Genomic DNA, 20834 nt, shown 5'->3' with positions numbered 1-20834 from the left:
TGTGTGTGTGTGTGTGTGTGTGTGTGTGTGTGTGTGTGTGTGTGTTTTAGAAAAGTTACCTATGTAGCTTTATTCGTTTCAGTAATTTTTAAAGCAGTATACTTAATATCTTTAGTTTGTTACTAGTTAAGTTAAAGGCTTTTTTATTATTGTTTTATACATGTGTACTGCTGGGTATTGAACCTCAGTGCTCTTTAAGTACTGAAAAAAATGTGTCCATATTGCAGAGTGTCAACTATCAAACGTTGGCTTCAGATGTTTGATATAAGTCTGAGGCTTGTTAACATATTTTAATTTATTAAATCATATCTAAGAGTAAAATTTTTTAAGGCATATGTTTGTGTCTAATTCGGGCATTGAACAGTTTAGCATACTCTGTCAAAGGAAAAGAAAAGGTCTCTGTGAAGTTGCACAGCAGTGTTTGTGAGCTAAATGCTAACATCAGCATTGTGTAATGCTCACAATGACAACACTGCAGTCAGAAGATCAACAACCTCCTCTGGGGACCACGACTGACAACATTTCATCGGAGTCCATGTAATAGCTTTTGAGATATTAGATAAGCAATAAAGAAAGTCTGCATTAATGTGTGTTATATAACCATTGCCGTGCATAATAGCTCTCTCTAACAACTTGGCTGGATACTATGTCTGGTATGACTCCAATATCCAACAACAGAATGAGTATGTGAGCATCACGGATGATTCCATGCACCTCATAAAACTTCCTTTCAATGAGCATACTGTATACATTTCCTCTGCTAACTTCTTCAGAGTCAAACCACATGAATTAGGTTATTATATAACATTCAGGCGATGCTCTGATATGCCTAAACAGTAATTTGGTGGGGAAACATTTAGCCATGGTCAACCCTCCAATGCATCTGCTGACCACCATCAATCCAGCCTAGTCACCAGAAGAAAATGTTGGCATTGTACATTTCTGCAAACCACAGTACATTACATTTGTACATTTCATACGTGCCATATCAACATTTCTTAAGTGACGTAGTATATGAGCTGACTTTGTCATCGGGAGGTGGACATGATGGGGAATGGTGTGACACCTGGCTGAAATGCTAAGTCGGGGTGTAAATCACTACTTTCATAATGATACGATATTATATTGATTCAGCCATAAAACGCTGATTAACAACAAGATCATTTAACAAAAGTATAAAATTCGGCTCAGTTGTTACTGTCAAGGTTTACAGACAAAACAATTGCTTTTGGCTAGTCATCCATCATTAGCATAAGCACTTGACCATTGCATAAATTAGCATAGTGGCTAGCAGAGGTTTCCTCTACTCTACTCTACTACTAGTTTAACAAATAAGGCCTATATGTATTATTTATATTTTTTTCTTATTCATTCATTATTGGTTTAAGTCACTGTATCTCCTGACAGAATAACACAGTTGAATTTCAGCCTGCATGCATGCATGTTTTTTTTCAACTGAATATTGTTGAAACAGAGCAGCTAATGTTGCTGCAAGAAATTAATGGAGTGAGGTGCCCGCCCAGGTAGACACGTCATGTTTTATCTCGTAATAGCGTTGTCTGAATTTGGCATGCGCTTTGTATACTGACCCATATTTTCAGAAATCGATATTTCCACAACGCTAATTTATTCCTGAGTAAATAATGTTATCCTCATCGTCATTCTCTCGGCTTATTGCCATCATCTGCCTGCTGCTGTTTGACTGTGACACAGACTTTCAAAAAACAGGCGTAATCTAAAGATGATGATATAGATCAATGTTTTCACTTTGCATTGATGATACTGGATCGTTGATCAGTGAATCACTATGTCAGTCCAGATCAATGGATTGTTACACCCCTAATGCCAAGACCAACAAAAACAAAAAGTGTTGTTTTTCTACTGAGACGTTGCTATGTTTCCTGCCAGAATAGTGCCATGAAAACCAATTGTTTTTTACTAAGACATTGCTGCATTTCCTGTCGGGACAGTGTTTTTTTTTACCGGATCATCGCTGTGTTTAAGCACAACATGATCTTTTCCGAACCATAACCAAGTGGTTTTTGTGCGTAAACCTGACCACATGTAACCACAGTGTTATTGAAACATAAAGTTTAAACGTATCTGCTACATTGCAAATGTAATGTATCCATGGTCTGCAGAAACGTACCATGCCAACATTTTTTCTGGTGGTTGGGTTGCCCAAACTTTGCTTTTAGAGTGTCATTATTTATGTCACATATGGAACCTTGAATGCTTAAGACTGGACAAGTCCAAACTATTTGGAAATTCAGGTCTGAGATTTTTAAAGGCATCTGTTATTGATAACTAAGCAAGAATATATATTCCAAAGTATTTCAACATTAGCAGTTTTTCATCACATTTACTGTCCCTTGATATTAATATGTAATTTCATTACATCAAGCAAGGTTAATCATAAATCAAACAGTGGACATATTTCCAGTAAAATCCCATTTTGGCTGGAGAGCTGCCTCCAACTGGGCTTATGCACTGATGTCATTTCACTACACCTGTGTCTTGTTACATTGAGGAATGGTGTTTTCTTAACATCTCCCTATCACATCACATCAAAAAACACAACTGATTATTAAAATCAACAAATCATAAACTTTAATGAAGACAGCATCCCAAGCCATCACAGCTGACGCTTCTAATGAAGCAAAAAACATGTGACTGTCCGCCAACATGAGGTTATTGGACTTGAAACAGCTGCCAGAGGCGTCTTCAGACAGACGTACTGTAGTATGGATAAACATCCCCGAACCATTCATTAGACTAATAAAGCCTGGTGGATAACCCGAGGCCTTGGATGATGGAGAAGCAGTCATTTACAGCTCTCCACGATCAAAGTCAAGAAGGCTGTGTTTTGTGTGTGTGTGTGTTGGAGAGGAAGGCACAATGAGCTGGCAGCCCAAATGTACAGTCAGCCTAGTAATCAAGGGTTCCCATGCACTAGACAGTCAACACAGCTGCTAGCAGAGAGAGGGGAGGATCAGTTGCTGCTTACTGGCAGACCTGTTTTTGTCAGCAAGCTCAGAAACATTAGGAACAATCACAAAATCCTTCATAAATGCTTTTGACTTTCCCTCTAGCTGACTTATTTTGCTTTCTCAACTAGTCACTTGATATGTGTTGTGAATATTTGCCAATCCATTGCTGGAATACTGAGAATGGTCTGGTGATGGACTAGTTTTGTATGCAGTGGATTTTATTATTTTTTTTGTGGTGATTGAAGTTACCACGATTTTTGGAAATGTCTTGAGTTTCACACTGCCTATTACAGTGAAGGCAGGCTGCCTCGCCTGAAATAAGAACCACCCCGCTCACATAAGTCATATTCAGGAAAAACAACAAAAACTGCAGCAATGGCCTCACTTTTCACGCATATCTTTGGCATTTTTGTGCTACAATTTTTTGTTACTTATTAGCCAATATACACTGATACCAGTAGAATTGCAATAAGGTAATACTGGCCATTATATGATCACTAGGGGTCGTCACACAGTGCCAAGTATTCATCCTTTTATTATATAAATTATTTATATTACAAATACAAGTAAACCTTCAGTAGCCTAATAGAATAATAGACTTTTTCCAGTCCATTAGATACATTTTGCTGAAAAAAATGGCTGAAGTAAGATGAATAGACTGTAAATTATGTCCCCAAAGGAAAACCTTTCATCTAATATCTAATAAGATAAAAGGTTTTCTTTGGGAACATAATTTACAGTTGAAAAAGGGTAATAAATCGCAATATATTTTATCGCAATACTCAGCATATCACAACATATGTAAAATATTGCAAATGTCCCCGCTGTGGGAGTAATAAAGAATAATCTTATCTTATTTTATTTTAGATTATTTTATCTTAAATAGCAATAACATTGTATTGTGACTTAAGTATCATGTAAATATCATATCGGGGATCCTCTGGTGATTCCCACTATCAGTCAGGCTCAGTGTCAGAAATTAGCAAGGGCCACGGGCCATTTGGCCCGCAATTTATCCAAGAATGCCCCCAAAAGCCATGTTCCGGGGGCCAAAATTGCCCCCAAGTTTTCGAAACAATTATATGTATTTATATTTTTAACAGTATTACAATCTGACATTAAAGTATAATTTTATTTTCATTAAATTAATTTACCGTCACGTCTACAACTCATTTTCCAGACATAATCAACGAGACTGCACTGATTACGTGAGAGTAATCTGACAGAGAAGGGGAGGGGGCTTTGCTGTACCATAAATATAAATTAACCATTTCTTGGGTGATCTGTGTCTACACAATGACAAATTAATGAAAAATTAAGGTAGAATGAATGTTAAATTTTAAATTAACTTACTTCCACGATTGCATCTAAGGAATTTATAGTAATTTGGCCTTTTTAACAGTAAAAGTAACTGTAATGTGGTGAAACATTAGTATTGCTATCAGTAGATTAATGGTTAAATCATCACATTTAAACTGGTTGAATTATAGGAAATCTGAGTGATATTTTGCAACCATAACTTTATGTAACCCATTATTTATTTCATTTATAGCGGTTTCTACTAAAGAGTGAAGACACTATCTTAGTTGGTTTTGCTTTTCATGTGCTTATTGTTAGAACCTAATTACAATTTTTTGACGGCCCCCATACATTTTGAAAATGCCCCCATTTTTTAGACCGTGGGAGCCAAAATTGCCCCCAAAATATTTTGTTAATTTCATTCCCTGGTCAGGCTCTAGTTAAAATCAGCAGGCATTTAGACAAAAAAAAATCTGTGGAGGGCTGTGTTTGGTGGGGAACAGGTTGCTTCAAATACCAGAGATACATTATGTACTGGATCTGTAAATCCAAAGTAACAGATCCCTCAGTTTTAAGGCCTATCAGATGCCAAAATACTGCACACTGTCTGAATGCCGCCTTAGTTAAAGATAATCTATAACCAGCAAGACTCAAAGTTTAATGCTAATACCGTAGGTCTGATTCAATAGCATGAAAGACTGGTTGAATAAGGGCCCCTTAAAACTTCTGAAGTTAAAATTAAACCTAATCCAAGACTTGACACCTTACAGCAATGTGCTGTAGCCAACGCACAGCACTGATATAAAAAACTACAACAATAGCAACAAGATAAGTCCAATCAGTAGAGTCTAAATCTCTGCCAGATGGTTACCCAAGCTTGTTGTGTCCACGATAGGACATACATGCTGTGTGGCTGCACCAAGTGGAATTGTCCCTCCAGGCTCCTTTACAGTCTAGATGGCAGCAAAGATGACATGTTTTTTTTTTCTTTCGTATTTCGTATTTCGTATCGAGCCTCACTTTGGTAGATCATAATATACTGGGTATAGAATTTATCTGCAGATGCTCAAAATGAAAAAAAACTTTTCTATGGATGTCACTTTTTGAACCATGACAAGAGCCAAAATGTAGCCTGCAACATACTAGCTAAGGCTTGTTGTTTAGCCAAGCAGATGGCTGGAAATGCCTTTTTCTCTGTGTTTTTATTCTATGTGAGCTTGTTGATGACTTGCAGCCTCTACCGGGTAGTTAAGAGGAGTGAGGAGTCAGCAGTCATGAATTAAGAATATTGACTGTATAAAACAGTCAATAAAAAAGGTTTTTCAAAAATTATGAATCACCACAACCACAAGAGGTTCTTGAGCATACATTCATAAATGTGCACACAAAATATTAGGCAGATTGGTCCAGTAGTATGTGAGATTAGCTGCAGACTACAGACTGTATATAAAGATGGACGACACATGCTGCCGTGGTCCTGCCTGATGCCTCCTGCTGCTCTTATCATTAGTCATACTTCTACTGTTATTATACACATATAATTATTGTTACATATGTATACTATCATATATTAATATATACTTTCAACATATTGTACCACAACAGCCGTAATTAATAATCTCTCTCTGTCTCTGTCTCTCTTTCTGTCTCATTGTGTCATGCGGATTACTGTTGATTTATCATGTTGATCTGTTCTGTACGACATCTATTGCACGTCTGTCCGTCCTGGAAGAGGGATCTCTCCTCAGTTGCTCTTTCTGAGGTTTCTACCATTTTTTTTCCCCAGTTAAAGGGTTTTTTTGGGAGTTTTTCCTTATCCGCTGTGAGGGTCCTAAGGACAGAGGGATGTCTTATGCTGTAAAGTCCTGTGAGGCAAATTGTGATTTGTGATACTGGGCTTTATAAATAAAATTGATTGAGTGATTGAATTGACATCTCCACTTCTTCCCACTGTACAGAACTGAGGCCAAAATATCCAGGATATGGTTGGCGCCATCTTATGCTGGTGACGTCATTTGGTGCGCATACTGTAGGATCCAACCAGCTCACTGAGTCACTGTGACTCATGAGGGGCATTTTATATTCCATTGAGTTAAGTTAATGCCACTAATATTTACTAATATCCATATAATTTGTTGATCACATTTATTTTTAGTTCTTTAACCAACTGCCTCAAATTACTTCCCCTCATGGAGCTGCCACTACGTTATTCACTGTAATTTTGGTCTACTTGATTATGACCACAATTTCCTGTACGAAATGATGACACTAAAAAGAGAAAACAGATGTGGAGAAAAGTTATTTAAAATACACTGAGAGTCGAAACAGCCAAATTCTGCTGAGCACCTCAGCAGCAAAAAATTAAACAATTAACCATTATTATTTGCAGATTTCCACTTTATGACCTGGCTTATACAGCGTTAGCCCTGGACTAAGGTCAGTGTTTACTTCCTTTAGGGCTCTAAAAAGCTGTTCAAAGGCTGTTAAGTCTATTAAAGGGAGAGTCCGAGCAGCTGCAGGCAGGCAGGCAGGCAGGCAGGCAGGCAGGCTGGGCAGCGCTGAAGCCTCCAGTCCAGCAGAATCAATAACAGACGTTGTCCATGTTACAAAGCAGCCACAGCTGCTCCTTTAGTTGTTCTCCAAATTCACCCATGATTATACACACACACACACACACACACACAATGATCACACACTATAATAAATGAATTCAGGCACGCACACATTACGCAGTCAGGCCTTTATACATATGCATGTATGAACGCACGACAAGGTACACGAACAGGAACAAACCCACAAACATATTCCAATACTCTGAATACATCTATTCTTTTCATAGCTGCAAACACACTGATGAGTGTTCCCTACATCTTAACATGACAAGGCAGCCAATGTGAAGGAATGAGGAGGGAGGACAGACTGGCGTCCTGCTTGAACCTGCTGAGCCTCTGAGAGGAGAGAGTTGTTGGCTGACTGACATGACCCTGAAAGGCTTTCAGCAGGTCAGCACACAGCCAACCAGAAAGACAGACTGAGTGAGTGTGAGAGAGAAATGTTACTTTGTGTGTGTGTGTGTGTGTGTGTGTGTGTGTGCATGTTTGTGCTGTTGATTACCTGTGCATGTAAGGCTGCACTGCTGTCTGAGTTTAGATTCATACTTCAACATGAAGTCATGTACTGGAAGAGGTAGAGGGACACAGTTCAACCTGAACTGTTGATACTGTTTTTCTTGGTGGGAATAATTTGTTAACAGTCATACACCATCACACAACGCTATAACCACAAATAATCCAGCAAGCATGTTTTGAGAGTAAAACAACCCTTAATTCACACATCTGAGCGGGTGTTAAAACATTCAAAACACGTCGTTATTAAATGTGGTTGAGAGATGTATGTTTTCCTGATAAAAGCTACTTCTTCCTGGAATAAGAATCCATGTTAAAGGTCTGTGAGGGCACTGTGAGCTGTGAGCCGTGGGTAAACACCTTTAGATCGCTCACTGACCCAGTTGTAGCAAGGTGAAGAACAAACATCCTCACCTTTTACCGGAGGCCTGTCTGGACTCGCCAGACAGAGGCACGGGGGAAAGGAAGAGGACCAGGAACAGCCGCTTTACTACTCGGTTCCTAACTCTCACATGTTTTCTTTATTAGGCTGCTTGTGATCAAGGGACACTGATTAAGGGACACTGACTTCTCTGTTAAGTTGATCCATACAGTACTGAGGCAAGGGGAGGGACAGTTTATGTTGGCTTTGCAATTAATACTTTCTTTAGATGACAATACTAAAATAAGGATCTACTGAGCTTCCTGCTCTCGGGGAAAAAAATCTCATATACCCCTTTTCCACCAACATGTAACGGGTTCCATTCCAGTTCCCTCACCTAATTTTGAACCATTCATAGCATTTCCACTGACAACTAAATTGGTGAGAACCTGAAAAGTTGGTTCCCAGCTGGAACCAAAAAATAGCAGGTTTTGCTTGACCCAAAGTGTGAACCTGATGACATCAGTGGGTGTGCAGGTTGGAAAGAGAGCATGGAGTCTTGCACGTAATACTCATCCACATCTTGTTATCATTATTAGTTGGTCCATGTTTGGTTTTTGGATAAAAAACAAATGTAATCTGTAATAACAGGGCAAGAGCTCACAGGAGATCAATGCAACTTGCCACCTTGCCACCACTGTTTACTCACACTGTGCATTGTGTAACACCCTCTGTTGATGACACATCCTTAATTACAATGGTCCTGATCAAAACTGGTGGAAACATAGCCTGATTAACAGCACCAAGGTTCCAAGAATTCTGAATGGAACTGGTTCAAGAACCAGATCTAATTTGGAGGAAAAGGGGTAACAGTAACTTTAAAAATTTAACAAATTAGAGGCACTGTTTAAAACTTTTTTTGTGTTATCTAATACTGAGGTCCAAGGATGGGTCACAAAAAGCAGTTCACTATAATGCCTTGTGTCATATTTTGAGTGGTGAGTTACACACTGCTCCAGCACAATCTGTCATTCATCAACAACACTTTCACATGTATAAAAAATTAACCGGCAAGTGCACTGAAATATTTTGTAGAAGAGGTAGAAGAGCTTAACATTATATCAACAGCCACTGTGGCTAGTGGTTTTCTAAAGTTACGAGCCACTCAGAATTTTTCACTACCTCAATTGTATTGTTGGGAAATTATGTTTTATTTGATTAAAGTTGACTATGGTGTGCTACAATCTATTTAAAGTAGATTTACAGTCCTGTTAAATGTAAATTACCAATGTAAACACGTAAATCAAGACTGCATCAAATGTATAATGTTGAAATATTCAGCTCTTATAAGGTTGTGTGTAAGAAACCGACAAAGACACAACTTGTGAAACTGGCACTTGTGAATTTTAGTTCTGCATCACATGCATCAATCTACGTACCGTACAGCTGTGTGCATATATATGACATCTACCAAACTGGCTAACAAGAGTGACTGTGTTACAGACACACCACTGCCAAATTCTACCTGCATTTGGCAGATGGACAGGTACTAATGTCAAGCCTTTGAGACCAAGCCCCCAGGAACAGTGCAGGGCTTTGAACCCAATTTCACATAGTGGCCCAAAGTGCCACTATGTGAAACTTTTTGAAATAAAGCTTTTTTAACTTCATGTGCCACTGAGCAACTTTAATAGGAGTGAACGGGGGCCCACCTCTAATGCTGTATCCAGGTCTCTTTATACATCCATGTTTGAGACCTGTACCATTCCCTTAACTGCAATCACAAAAAGAAGAAACACAGCTTAAACTGATCACAACAGGAAGTCGGAATTTCCTAACGACTTTTTGCCTGATGTGGTTTATATGAACAAAGGTATTGTTTTAAGAGGAAAAGATACAGTATGATGTGAAGAGACAAGACACAGTGTCACATGTTTTACCTGTTGGATGAAAAAGAACCATGCTCCACATCTATTCATGCGTTCAGACTGTCAAACTCCTCACAGAGACAGGTAAATCTGTAAGAGACACAAAGATAAAATTCATCCGTCAAAAAAATGAATTCCACTGGAGTAAAAGATCAGCAGCACTCTAGCAAGAATAAAGAAAGCATGACTTCTACAATGGGCGCATTTGTACTTTAAATGGGGAAAAAAATATTGCTAATATTCCATGAAAATCCTTTGGAAACAGTTTGAAGCTCCAGCTACAGAGACTAGCCTCTGCAAAACAAGTGATGGAAGAGAAATTATTTTAATTGGCAGAGAAGGGAGGAGAAAGACTGAGAATCACAAGGAGCTCCTAGGGACCGCAGAGCCCAATGGCTGCACATACAAAAAAACCCAGACACAAACACACACGTACTAAACCTGCAAGCTTTATAAAGAAACCACATCAGAGGATGTAGTTCCTGCGGCAGCTGAAGAAGTTCAACCTGTCAAAGACAATGATGGTGCACTTCTACACTGCCATCATTGAGTCCATCCTCACCTCCTCCATCACCATCTGGTACGCTGCTGCCACTGCCAAGGACAAAAGCAGACTGCAGCATATCATTGCTCTGCCGAGAAGGTGATTGGCTGCAATCTGCCCTCCCTCCAGGACCTGTATGCCTCCAGGACTCTGAGGCATGCAGGAAAGATTTTGGCTGTTCCGTCCCACCCTGGACACACACTTTTTGAGACTCTCCCCTCTGGCAGGAGGCTGCGGTCCATCAGGACCAAAACCTCACGCCACAAAAACAGTTTCTTTCCATCTGCAGCTGGCCTCATCAACAAGACCAGAGACCCCTACCTACTCTGCCCCCAACCCCCCTGCAACTAACACTCAGTCGGACATCTCTTCACCATCTTGGTCATTCACCTGTCATACACTGCAATCTGTTGATTTTGTACATCCGTACTTTGCACAACTGTTATTTGCACACAACCCTATTCATGTTTACAGTGTACATATTTTTTTTATATTACTATTATTATTGTTATTTGATTTCAGATTTTATATTTAATTGTTTATAGTATTTCCCTTTTATACTTATGCTTGTAATTACTCTAGATTTTTTATATATTTTATATTCTTTGTTATGCACCAATACACCAAGCCAAATTCCTTCTATGTGAAAACCTACTTGGCAATAAAACTGATTCTGATTCTGATTCTGAAGTCTTTTGCCTCTGTCCCCTTTGGTTAAACACACTGACCCTCCAGTCTGAGAGGTCACACCACCGCCAGATTCCCTCAGTCCATTAATAAGGTCTAAGGAGGTCACTTCATTATACACAGTGACAGAACACTCGCAGTATTTTGCACTTGCAGGAGAGGCTGTAGGTGATGGTTTGACAGGTGAGGAAAAGAGGAGATGTTTCATAAGAGGTGAAAGAACTAGGAGAGTATATGCCCCTGCCATGACGCCAGTCCAGGAAGGTACAGGTAGCCTAATAACAAGGTTATGATATGTCCTTGAGTATGTCACACAGCTCTATTAAACGGAAGGCCATTCAAACCCAACATATGGTCCACATCACCAATTATCAAGGTGTGCGTTGATAGGGAGAAGATAAAGAGAGTGGCAGACGCAGAGGGAGTTTAAATATGGACAGTTGAGGAGAGGAGGGACTTTTAGCCAACTTAGAGTTACAACCTCAGGTCAGAGGAACCAATTTCACCCAACATAATGGCTCAGAGTTCCTCCACTGCCAGCTTGTGTGAAACAGTGGGAAGTGTAGACAACTAAATTATTTTAAGTAGAAGAATAAAATAATTTACAAATGCTACTAAGAGCCACGGGAGGAAGAACTGTGTGTGTGTGTGTGTGTGTGTGTGTGTGTGTCTGCAACAGATTGCCAGGTTTGCGTGCATTGCACTAGAAATCACCCAATTATGTTAAAAAAAACAAACAAACAGAACTTCTCAGTTTCTAGAATAAAGCAAATAATTTGAAGAAATTCCCTCAAGCTGTTCCTGATATATTGCTTTCATGAGATTGAGATAAGTCACGCTGACCTTGACCTTTGACCCTTGACCACCAAAATCTAACTACGTCATCACTGAGTCAAAGTGAACATTTGTGCCAAATTTGAAGAAAATCCTTCATGCCATTCTTGAGATATCGTGTTTACAAGAATGAGACAGACAAAGTCACAGTAACCTTGAACTTTGGCCTATGGCCACCAAAATCTAATCAGTTCATCCTTAAGTCCAAGTGAAAGTTTGTGCCAAATTTGAAGAAATTTCTTCATGGCATATTGAGATATCACATTCACAAGAATGGGACGTATTGCGTGTGTACGGATGGATGGACAACCTGAAAACATAATGAATGTGGCCATGGCTATTGCTGGTGTGGAGGCATAAAAACTTGCTTATACACTTCAGAATAATATATTAGAGCTAATATCTTCCCTTTGTCATTATACTTGCAACTTCTTTAGTGTTGCTCACTACTAATACGTGACAGCTGTGTATTGGAGTGGAAAGGCCCAGGCCTCCATACTGATTTAGTCCAAGGAAGACCCAGATTGACCCTAATTAATTCACATACAACTACCTCACAGACAATTCCCATCTACCCAGGTCACTGGTAGGCCCAGGCCAAGCATGTGTGCACCAATTAATCCAATGGCTCGAGTCACAGTCTACTCTCATATCCAAAAGAGTCAATCAAACTCTGGGGATTCAATTCCAGAGTTCTGCCTCCCAATACAGAGTTCCCTTCAAAACCCAGAGACACTAAGCTTTGAAAATAGCACTGTTCCAGGGAAGGGGGCTGATAAAAAAGGTTCAAGTCATTGGTTTCACAATAACAGGGTCAGGCTAAAAGGAACTTTTCCCCAAATTCCTACCTTTCTGCAATTCTAAAAAGTTCCTTTGAGCCTGTGAAGACACAAACAATCTGTTGATTCAGTCGCAGAATCCTTTCCCCTAAGCCGCTATTTGCTTTAGCGGCGATGACACAAGGGGAGGAATTTGAGCAATGCCTCTGTATCGTAGACTCATTTCCTCCAAGTGAGAGCCATCTCCAGACAGACAAGACAGCAGTGAAGTCTAGTTTATTCCTGTGCCTCTGGCTCCAGGTCAGCCAGCGTCCTGCAAACATGTTGTGCTTCTATGTTACTGTCATTCATAGACAGGCTATTTCCTAACTATTTATTCATAACAAGTAGCAACAATTTAATGGCATGAAGCAGTCATACATGGACACACTTTCAGTCAGTCATGAAATTATATTTTCCAATGACCTCAGCAGACTCAACATGGATGAAAGCTTGTCACTCATCACTTGTTTGTTTAGTCTGAATAATGAGCAGCAGTAATAAATACATTCATGCAAAGACACTCACTGTTTCTAATCCTTGCTCTTTTATTATTTTCAAAGATTATTTTCTGTTGTACTTTCGAGAAATGACTGTCTATAGGATTCCAAAGGGCTTACAGTCTCATTATGCACCAGTGGAAGTCTCTCCTAATTGTAAGGGATCAAAGTAGCCTCATAACTGAGCCGCTTTCAAGTAGAAAATGAAAAGCGTGAAAAGCCAGAGCACTCTCTCTCTCTCTGCAATGGGATCAACTCAAACTCAAGCAGCCTTGAGAAAAGTTTGCTTGTTCAATGGGGGATCAATGACAAGAGTTATTGTGGCGCTTTGCCATTTACACTCGTTCTCTCTCTGGCCCTCTGATATTTTCCACTGGTGGGTCAATGATATGTCATGAATTTACATGCTGTGTATAGTTTAAAGAGCACTGAAGGATGCTCTTTTTCTCGTGTGCTCTAAAGTCATTGAAAAGAAAAAAGGAATGGGCTGTGCAAGCAGATTAGCAATCTTTGTTCCTCATGGATGCCAGCCAAGAAACATCTACCCACTCCACTCACCACTTGTCTTTTTTCAGCTGTTCGATTTAATGCCAGATATGTAAATTGCTTCTGAAATCACACAGGAGCTCATATGGGAGCAGTCGTTTTTTTAAGAGCCAATGAAAAAAAAGGAGCCCATATCAGATGACATAGGGATATCAACATGGGAGATCGCCAGTGATGAAAGCAGCCGCATATCAAGAGCGGTAAAAGGCAACAGTAAGGCTAAAACAGGCTATGGTAATGTGGACTTAACAAATTAAATGATCACAGGATGAGGTAGTTGGGGTTAAAAGGGATGAATGAACTTTAAAATTAAGTCAGCCCTCAGCTTTAATCCCATTACAGACTGTAAAAGCCACCTGACTGAACCTACCTTTGCAGGTTTTGGAATACTTTGACCAAAGTGTTAGGGCTGAAAAACACAGATGAATACCCACATGCACAGGCAAGTGCACATCCACCCACATACACACCTGTCAGCTCATTCTTTTGTGGGTAGATCACTCACCCCAGGAGTAAAACATCTTACCCAGAGAAAGAGACAAGCAAGCTGGTAGAAGCAGTGTTTCCAGGATCACAAAAGGGCTGGGTCTTTGGAAATTGGGCAGCAGATTGGCCTCAAAGATCGGACAACAAGGGAATGTGTCATCTGATGTTACCAATACATTAATTATTAACATGACAACTATTTGTAAAGTTGCCTTTAAGGCTCCTCACCTAAATCAATTTTCAGACAGCAGCATTTCTCAGAGATTACAGATTCTGTAAAGTTATAGTGCCCTGACACCTGAGGAGAATCAGTCAAGGAGATTTGTCTTATGTTTATATTTCTGGCTTTCCAGTGAAATGACAAATGGGCGTCAGGCGCAGGCAAGCAGGAGCACAGGCGGCAGCCTTGCAGCTGTTCCTGTGTGCCTTAGTACCATCACTGTTTGTGTTCCCAGGAGAGGCGGACAAAGCGCTTCCAGGTCGCCCACTAACCTGCCTTCTCATTACCAAAGGTCATCCTGCTGGAACACAATGCTGACCTCTTCTGCCAAAGGTTACTCCGTAAAGAGGAGGATGGGGAAGTGGGGAGAGGGATTAGGAGGAAGAAGAGTGGGGAAGGTGAGTGAGAGTTAAGACTAAGAACAACCCTCTTGTCTCCCTCCTCACTTTCATTTAACTCCATAATCTATTTTGGGACTAGGGCTGGGCAAGATGGCTTAAAAATAATACTGCTATTACTGTTAATATTGATTTTTTAGGCTTTATTCCGATTCATAATATATATCACGATATTATGAAAGCTCCTCCAAACTTCTGTAGACTCCTAAAAAACAAAATTATGTATAACTTTATTATATATAATGAAGTTAAATAACATATGCTTATTAAAAAAAAGTTTAACACTGTAACAATAAAGTCACATAACATACTAATATACTAATAATATACTAAGTAAAGTTTCATAACAAAGTGTTGTAATTAAGTCAAATAAAGTAGTGTTATAATGAAGTTAAATACAGTAGTGTTATAATAAGTTAAATAACGTACTGTTACAATAAAGTTGAAATACTGTTACAATAAGTTAAATAAAGAACTGTTAAAGTAAAGTTAAAATACTGTTATAATAAAATTAAATAAAGTACTTTTACAATAGAAATACTGTTATAATAAAGTCAAATAAAGTACTGTTACAATAAAGTTAAACAAAATGCTTTTAATAATATCAACTAAACTACCGTTATAATAAAGTTAAATAAAATACTGTTATAATAAAGTTAAATAAAATACTGTTATTATAAAGTTAAAATACTGTTATAATAAAGTTAAATTAAGAACAGTTACAATAAAGTAAAAAAAATACTGTTAAATAAAGAAAAATAAAGTACTGTTACAATAAAGTAAAATAAAATACTGTTATAATACAGTAAATAAAGTACTGTTATAATAAAGTTGAATCAAGTACTGTTACAATTAAGTCAAATACAGTACTGTTTTAATGCAATAAATCAAAGGTGCTTTTATTTTGAAGAACCCAGCTCATCGTGGGCGGGTACTTGGGTGTTTATGTTTTTGCTGTAAACTTTCAGGCTTTCAGTCAATAGTTAGCAGTTAGCAGAAAGGTAAGTTGTTGCCGCTTCGCTTTTAAACGTAAGGATTTATTCACTGTAACTTACAGCTTTCTAGTTCATGAAATAAAGTCACACTGGTGCTCCATGGTCGCAAAATGGGAGTCGTGGTCCTGAGTCCTGCGGGTACAAAAACACTCTGTCTGCCTACACTATTGTTAATCTCATTAAGTTAAACTGTTGCCGCTGTGCCCTTAAATGTGGTATTTATTGACTGTGAAGTGAAAACCAACTAACAGCCTTACAGTTCACATAATATTTGCAAGTCACACTGGTGCCCCATGGTCGCAAAACACTACTAACTTAACTGTCTCACATTCCTAGGCCTTTTCACCACCACAATAGCAGTAGTCTGGAGCCCTGCAGATGAGAATCATGCTTTGCCTGCTCACACACTGTCGCTCGGGAGAAAGTGATCTGGATGGGTGAGGACTGAGTGTGACTTATCATGTTTGTGAGTCCTTCTTTTTGTGTGTGTGTCTGTGAGAGGGAGAGAGCAACAGGAGAGAGCGAGAGAAACGAAAAGCTGAAGCGAGTCTCATGCTGATGGCTTAAAGAAAAACAGAACAATTTACACTTGACGTTCTCAATATAGTCATTTTATACATCCATGTGGAACAAGCCGTGATACAGAGTATATTCGATATATTGTCCACCTCTACTTGGGACTATGTCTCTCTAGATTGATGCTGAATTGTCGCAAACAATCTTGACTTCCCTGAGGCACTTCTTGAGGCCAAAACCAGCAAACAATCAGGTTCAAGTTCTCCAAATAAGGCCGTTTTATGGTTCTACTGTGAAGGTTTTCTCCTATCTCCTATTTCTTGGTTAAGTGTTTGGCTTTTTTTTTTTTTTTTTTTTTTAAATTTTATATACTTTATTAATCCCCGAGGGGAAATTCAATTTTACACTCTGTTGTCAATTACACACAGGTCCGAACACACACATGCACAAACTGGACCTATACATGCACTAAATGGAGAGATGTCAGAGTGGGCTGCCCATGACAGGCGCTCCGAGCAGTTGGGGGGTTCGGTGCCTTGCTCAGGGGCACCTCGGCAGTGCCCAGGAGGTGAACTGGCACCTCTCCAGCTACCAGTACACGCTCCACATTTTTGGTCCGGACAGGGACTTGAACAGGCGACCCTCCGGTTCCCAACCCAAGTCCCTATGGACTGAGCTACTGCCGCCCCATCTGGCACATACTGGGGTGAATGCCTATAGATGGCATTGCTCTTAGATCCCAGCAAGCTCATTAGCTCTGGCCCGCTGTTGCGTTCACTCAAACCAGACCAAAGACGTGATCGGGTGGAAATTCAAAGCGGGTGGAAGGAGGGAGGGGTGCGAGGGAACAGATATGTTTCCTTGGATAAGGCAGAGCCTAATAATGACTTCCTGTATTTAGCCTAAAAAACAAAACAGAGAGGCACCGTGGACGCTGGTGCGAACACAAGTGCTATCCAAGAGCACCGTAATGCTTTCGATGCAATGTAATCCATCTCTGAGGTTATGTATGGCAGACATGAGTTTGATGGAGTTGGGTGTATGTTGGGGGGTTAAAACATCTGGATCTTGTAGTACATGTCTCTGGAGTTTCTGACAGTCTCTCAATTGAGCAGCAACCCCCTCTCGGTCCATCCACACTGCTCCAACCCTCTCTTGTTTGCTTCTTCTTCTATACTCCATTCTTTAGCCCTCTCCTTCAAGACCATGTGAAAACTCCCAATTACCAGAAACACGAGAAGTGCTAACGGTTGGACATGAACTTCGGATATGCAAAACATAGGAGCCCTTAACAAGGTCCATGCTGAAATGTGATTGAATGCGTCAGCAGGTCGTAAAAGGCCCCCTTAAGATCAATGTAATTATGAAAGCTTTACGTGGAGGACTTTCCGGACTGGGGAGTGACCAGCGACAGAAGGAGGAGGGTGCTGCCAGCATTATGTTCTGCCAACAGAACCCCCTTTTAACCCAATGAGTGGAGAACAAGCCATGTCTTCCAGCTGCCTTCCATCAGCAGCTATAATAAGACGAGGGGAAAGAAAGATGGGACGAAAGAAAAGAGGTTTGTAACACCTGCAGCAGGGTGCCAGCAAACATTCCTTGGTACTCCGGCCCCTTGGTGATGCACTCTATAAATCCTTGTGATTAGCTACAGTAGCAAGCCTAAGTGCCACTTAAATCAAACCCCAAAGGGGAAGTTGTTGTGACCTCCGAGCTTTGGAAATGTGATTTAGGCCCAAGTGATTATTAGAAAAACAAAGCTAGTTCTGTTTCTCTAATAGGAGTGGATGGAAGGAGGAAGGGTGTGATGGAAGTGTATGAGAAGGAGAAGTGAGCGTGACAGCAGGTTTGCAATAGTGAGCCATTATTTGTAGAATTCATGAGAATCAGGAGAAATAACTCCCTGTTATTAAGCTATTAAGTTCACTTCAACTAATATTAAGTCCATTATGCTTCAGTGTTCTGGAAAGACTTCACACCAAAACAAGACACAGATGTGCATAGGAGTGAAGCCAGTGTTTACATATAGTGAATGTGAAAACCGTATAGTTTGTGGTGTCTGTGTTAGCTCCAAAACCTAAATACACGCTGATCCATTTATCATGTTTTCAAAGCTTCTCCCACTGGACAGCATCTCCAAAAACTGACAGCAAAGATGGTAGAGGGGGTACAAGCTGTAAATCAGATTCAAAGCAATGTCACTGAAAAATCCAACGATCAGCGACAGGCTGGGGTAATCACAACATTAACCTGAAGCAGAGTTAGTCAATAAATGAGCATGTGACTGACCCTAGAGACAAAAAGTCCACAAATCACAATTAAGTCTACCAAATGAAGCAGCAGGCCTGAGTGCAACACAGAGTCTCAAGAGGTCTATAAAGCTGCTGTGCTTACAGGAACAGAAGGGATGGCACAGCTTAGGTCCGACCAGCCAGAGTACTGCTGACAGCTGATGGAGACCAGACCCAGCTGCTCTCTTTGACTAGTAAGAGGGCAAACAGTATTTCTACATACAATCTGTCAGTAGGATTACACTCCAACATCACTAATATAATACTGTTTCTTCTAGACTCTTACAAAGAATCTTATACTATAATTCTTGTTCTTTTCCTGTGATTACACATGAACCAGCTGACAATAAAGCAGTAGATTTCTTTGTTTTCTACAGTGCCATCTACCGTTACCAGTACCGGATTCTGTGCTGGCCCTACCTAATTTTACCACCCTGCTCTAGTCTACAGAGATGATATCCGGTGAACTGATTCCTGATTCCATGTGACTGCAGCGTAAGTAGGTAAAGGCAAGGTTCCCACACATTTTTATCAACAACTTTTCAAAACATTTTCATAACTTTTACCTATAAGGGGGCAAGGCCTTGGTAATGATACAATGCCTTTCTAGTCTATGCGTATAATATGATACTAGTGAGGTTTCAATGGTCAGGCAGCGCAGAACCAGATTTTTTTAAAGATATTTTTTGGGCATTTTAGCCTTTAATCGATAGGACAGACAAGCGTGAAAGGGGGAGAGAGAGAGAGGGAGTGACATGCAGCAAAGGGCCACAGGCTGGAGTCGAACCCGGCCGCTGCGGCAACAGCCTTGTACTTAGGGCGCCTACTCTATCCACTAAGCCACCGACGCCCCCAGAACCAGATTTTAAATTAGTAATATTAGAAATGTATTTTGCATAACATCAGACATGTTTTAGGACACATTCAAACCTTTTTCAAAACCTTCTGTTAGGTCCAAACTATAGTAACAACCATAGGAACCCTGTAACGGCAAATAACAGAAAAGCTGGACCAGTCTGGTAAGTGCAGAAAATTACATCACCTGACTGTGATGTAGCCTTTAAAACCAGGGGGAAAAACACAATATTACAATATCCAAAATCGAAGACAGCTTCTTCTCCGGAGCCTTTGTGCTCCACTGTCTCTCAGATTAACTCATATCGCAGCGGTGCCTGGATAGTGTGACGTGTGTGGTTGTGCTGCTGCCGTGGTCCTGCCAGATGCCTCCTGCTGCTGCTGTTATCATTAGTCATACTTCTACTGTTATTATACACATGATTATTGTCACATATGTGTGAGTGGATCTCCACTATGTTACGCGAGCTGTTATGTCAGTCGGAGGCCTCCATGTGGCGAAGACAGACAAAACTCCGACCAATCATTGCATTTGGTCTGAATGCAATGATTGGTAGGCTTAATTTCTTCTTGGCTGAGGGACTTGGGATGTTGGACAGATTTCCTGAAAAGCTTTCCTTGGTAAGGAAAAACAATAAGGCATTTAATGCAAGATTCTTACAGTGGTAAAAAATTTCCATAAAGTGTGTTTATTTGCTTGGATTTATTTGCTTTATTTGTGTTTGTGAGAGGAAACTGCAATGAAAATTAATTTAGTCAAATCTATAGTGTAAAATTACAAGCGTATCCCTTGGCTTCTCCCAGTCGCAAAAGACTCTTTTTTTTCATTTATCACTATTAACTCAGCCATGTTGTGTTTAACACAGTCAAAAGTACCTTGAGTTTTTGTTTTTTTGTTTTGTTTTTTCTTTGTACCTTATTTTAGTTGCTAAGGTCTTTGTGCAATGGTTTGGGTATTCCTTAAGTATAAGACCAAGACAAGGAGAAAACCTTGCATACATTAGTGAACATTTTAAGAAAACCTAAAGCAGAAGACGTACGGGTGTTTTGTGTGACTGATTTTATTTTGAGGAAACCTTAACTCGGACTTCAAGGAAAATCTTAACATAAGGTGTTTTGTGCAACCAGCCCATGGGCTTTATAACTAAATAGTGCACTGTCAACATTAGAGATAGATAGGTTTATTGTCCTTTTCAGGAGAATTATTTTCACATTCCGTACAGCCACGAGAATAGACATACATTACACAGGCAACTTCACAAGTTACAAAGACAACATCAATACCACAGACATATACCCGCCACCATACACATTCTTCCAAGCTAGCGACTTGTATCGTTGGCCAGATGGAAGGAGTGTGAAGTATGTGTTTATGATACACTGTACACCATTATGTACAACTCTCTTGTTGACAACCTTGATAGCCACTGATGCATGATCC

At 39.9% G+C, this 20834-nt stretch overlaps 1 protein-coding gene across 2 annotated transcripts in view; it reads right to left on the bottom strand.

Moving 5' to 3' along the window:
• disp1 (dispatched homolog 1 (Drosophila)) overlaps positions 1-20834 on the bottom strand; it is a 154224-nt gene that overhangs the window by 98022 nt on the left and 35368 nt on the right. For both annotated transcript variants that reach the window (XM_050058049.1, XM_050058051.1), the window contains exon 3: positions 9716-9793. The gene's annotated coding sequence lies outside the window, so the exon portion shown is untranslated. The remainder of the gene's footprint in view (positions 1-9715; positions 9794-20834) is intronic.

Source organism: Epinephelus moara, chromosome 12 (genome assembly GCF_006386435.1).
Source record: "Epinephelus moara isolate mb chromosome 12, YSFRI_EMoa_1.0, whole genome shotgun sequence".
In the NCBI taxonomy this organism is placed as follows: Eukaryota; Metazoa; Chordata; class Actinopteri; order Perciformes; family Serranidae; genus Epinephelus; species Epinephelus moara.
Note: the sequence above shows the minus strand (reverse complement) of the source record. Positions and strands in the feature narration are given on the sequence as shown.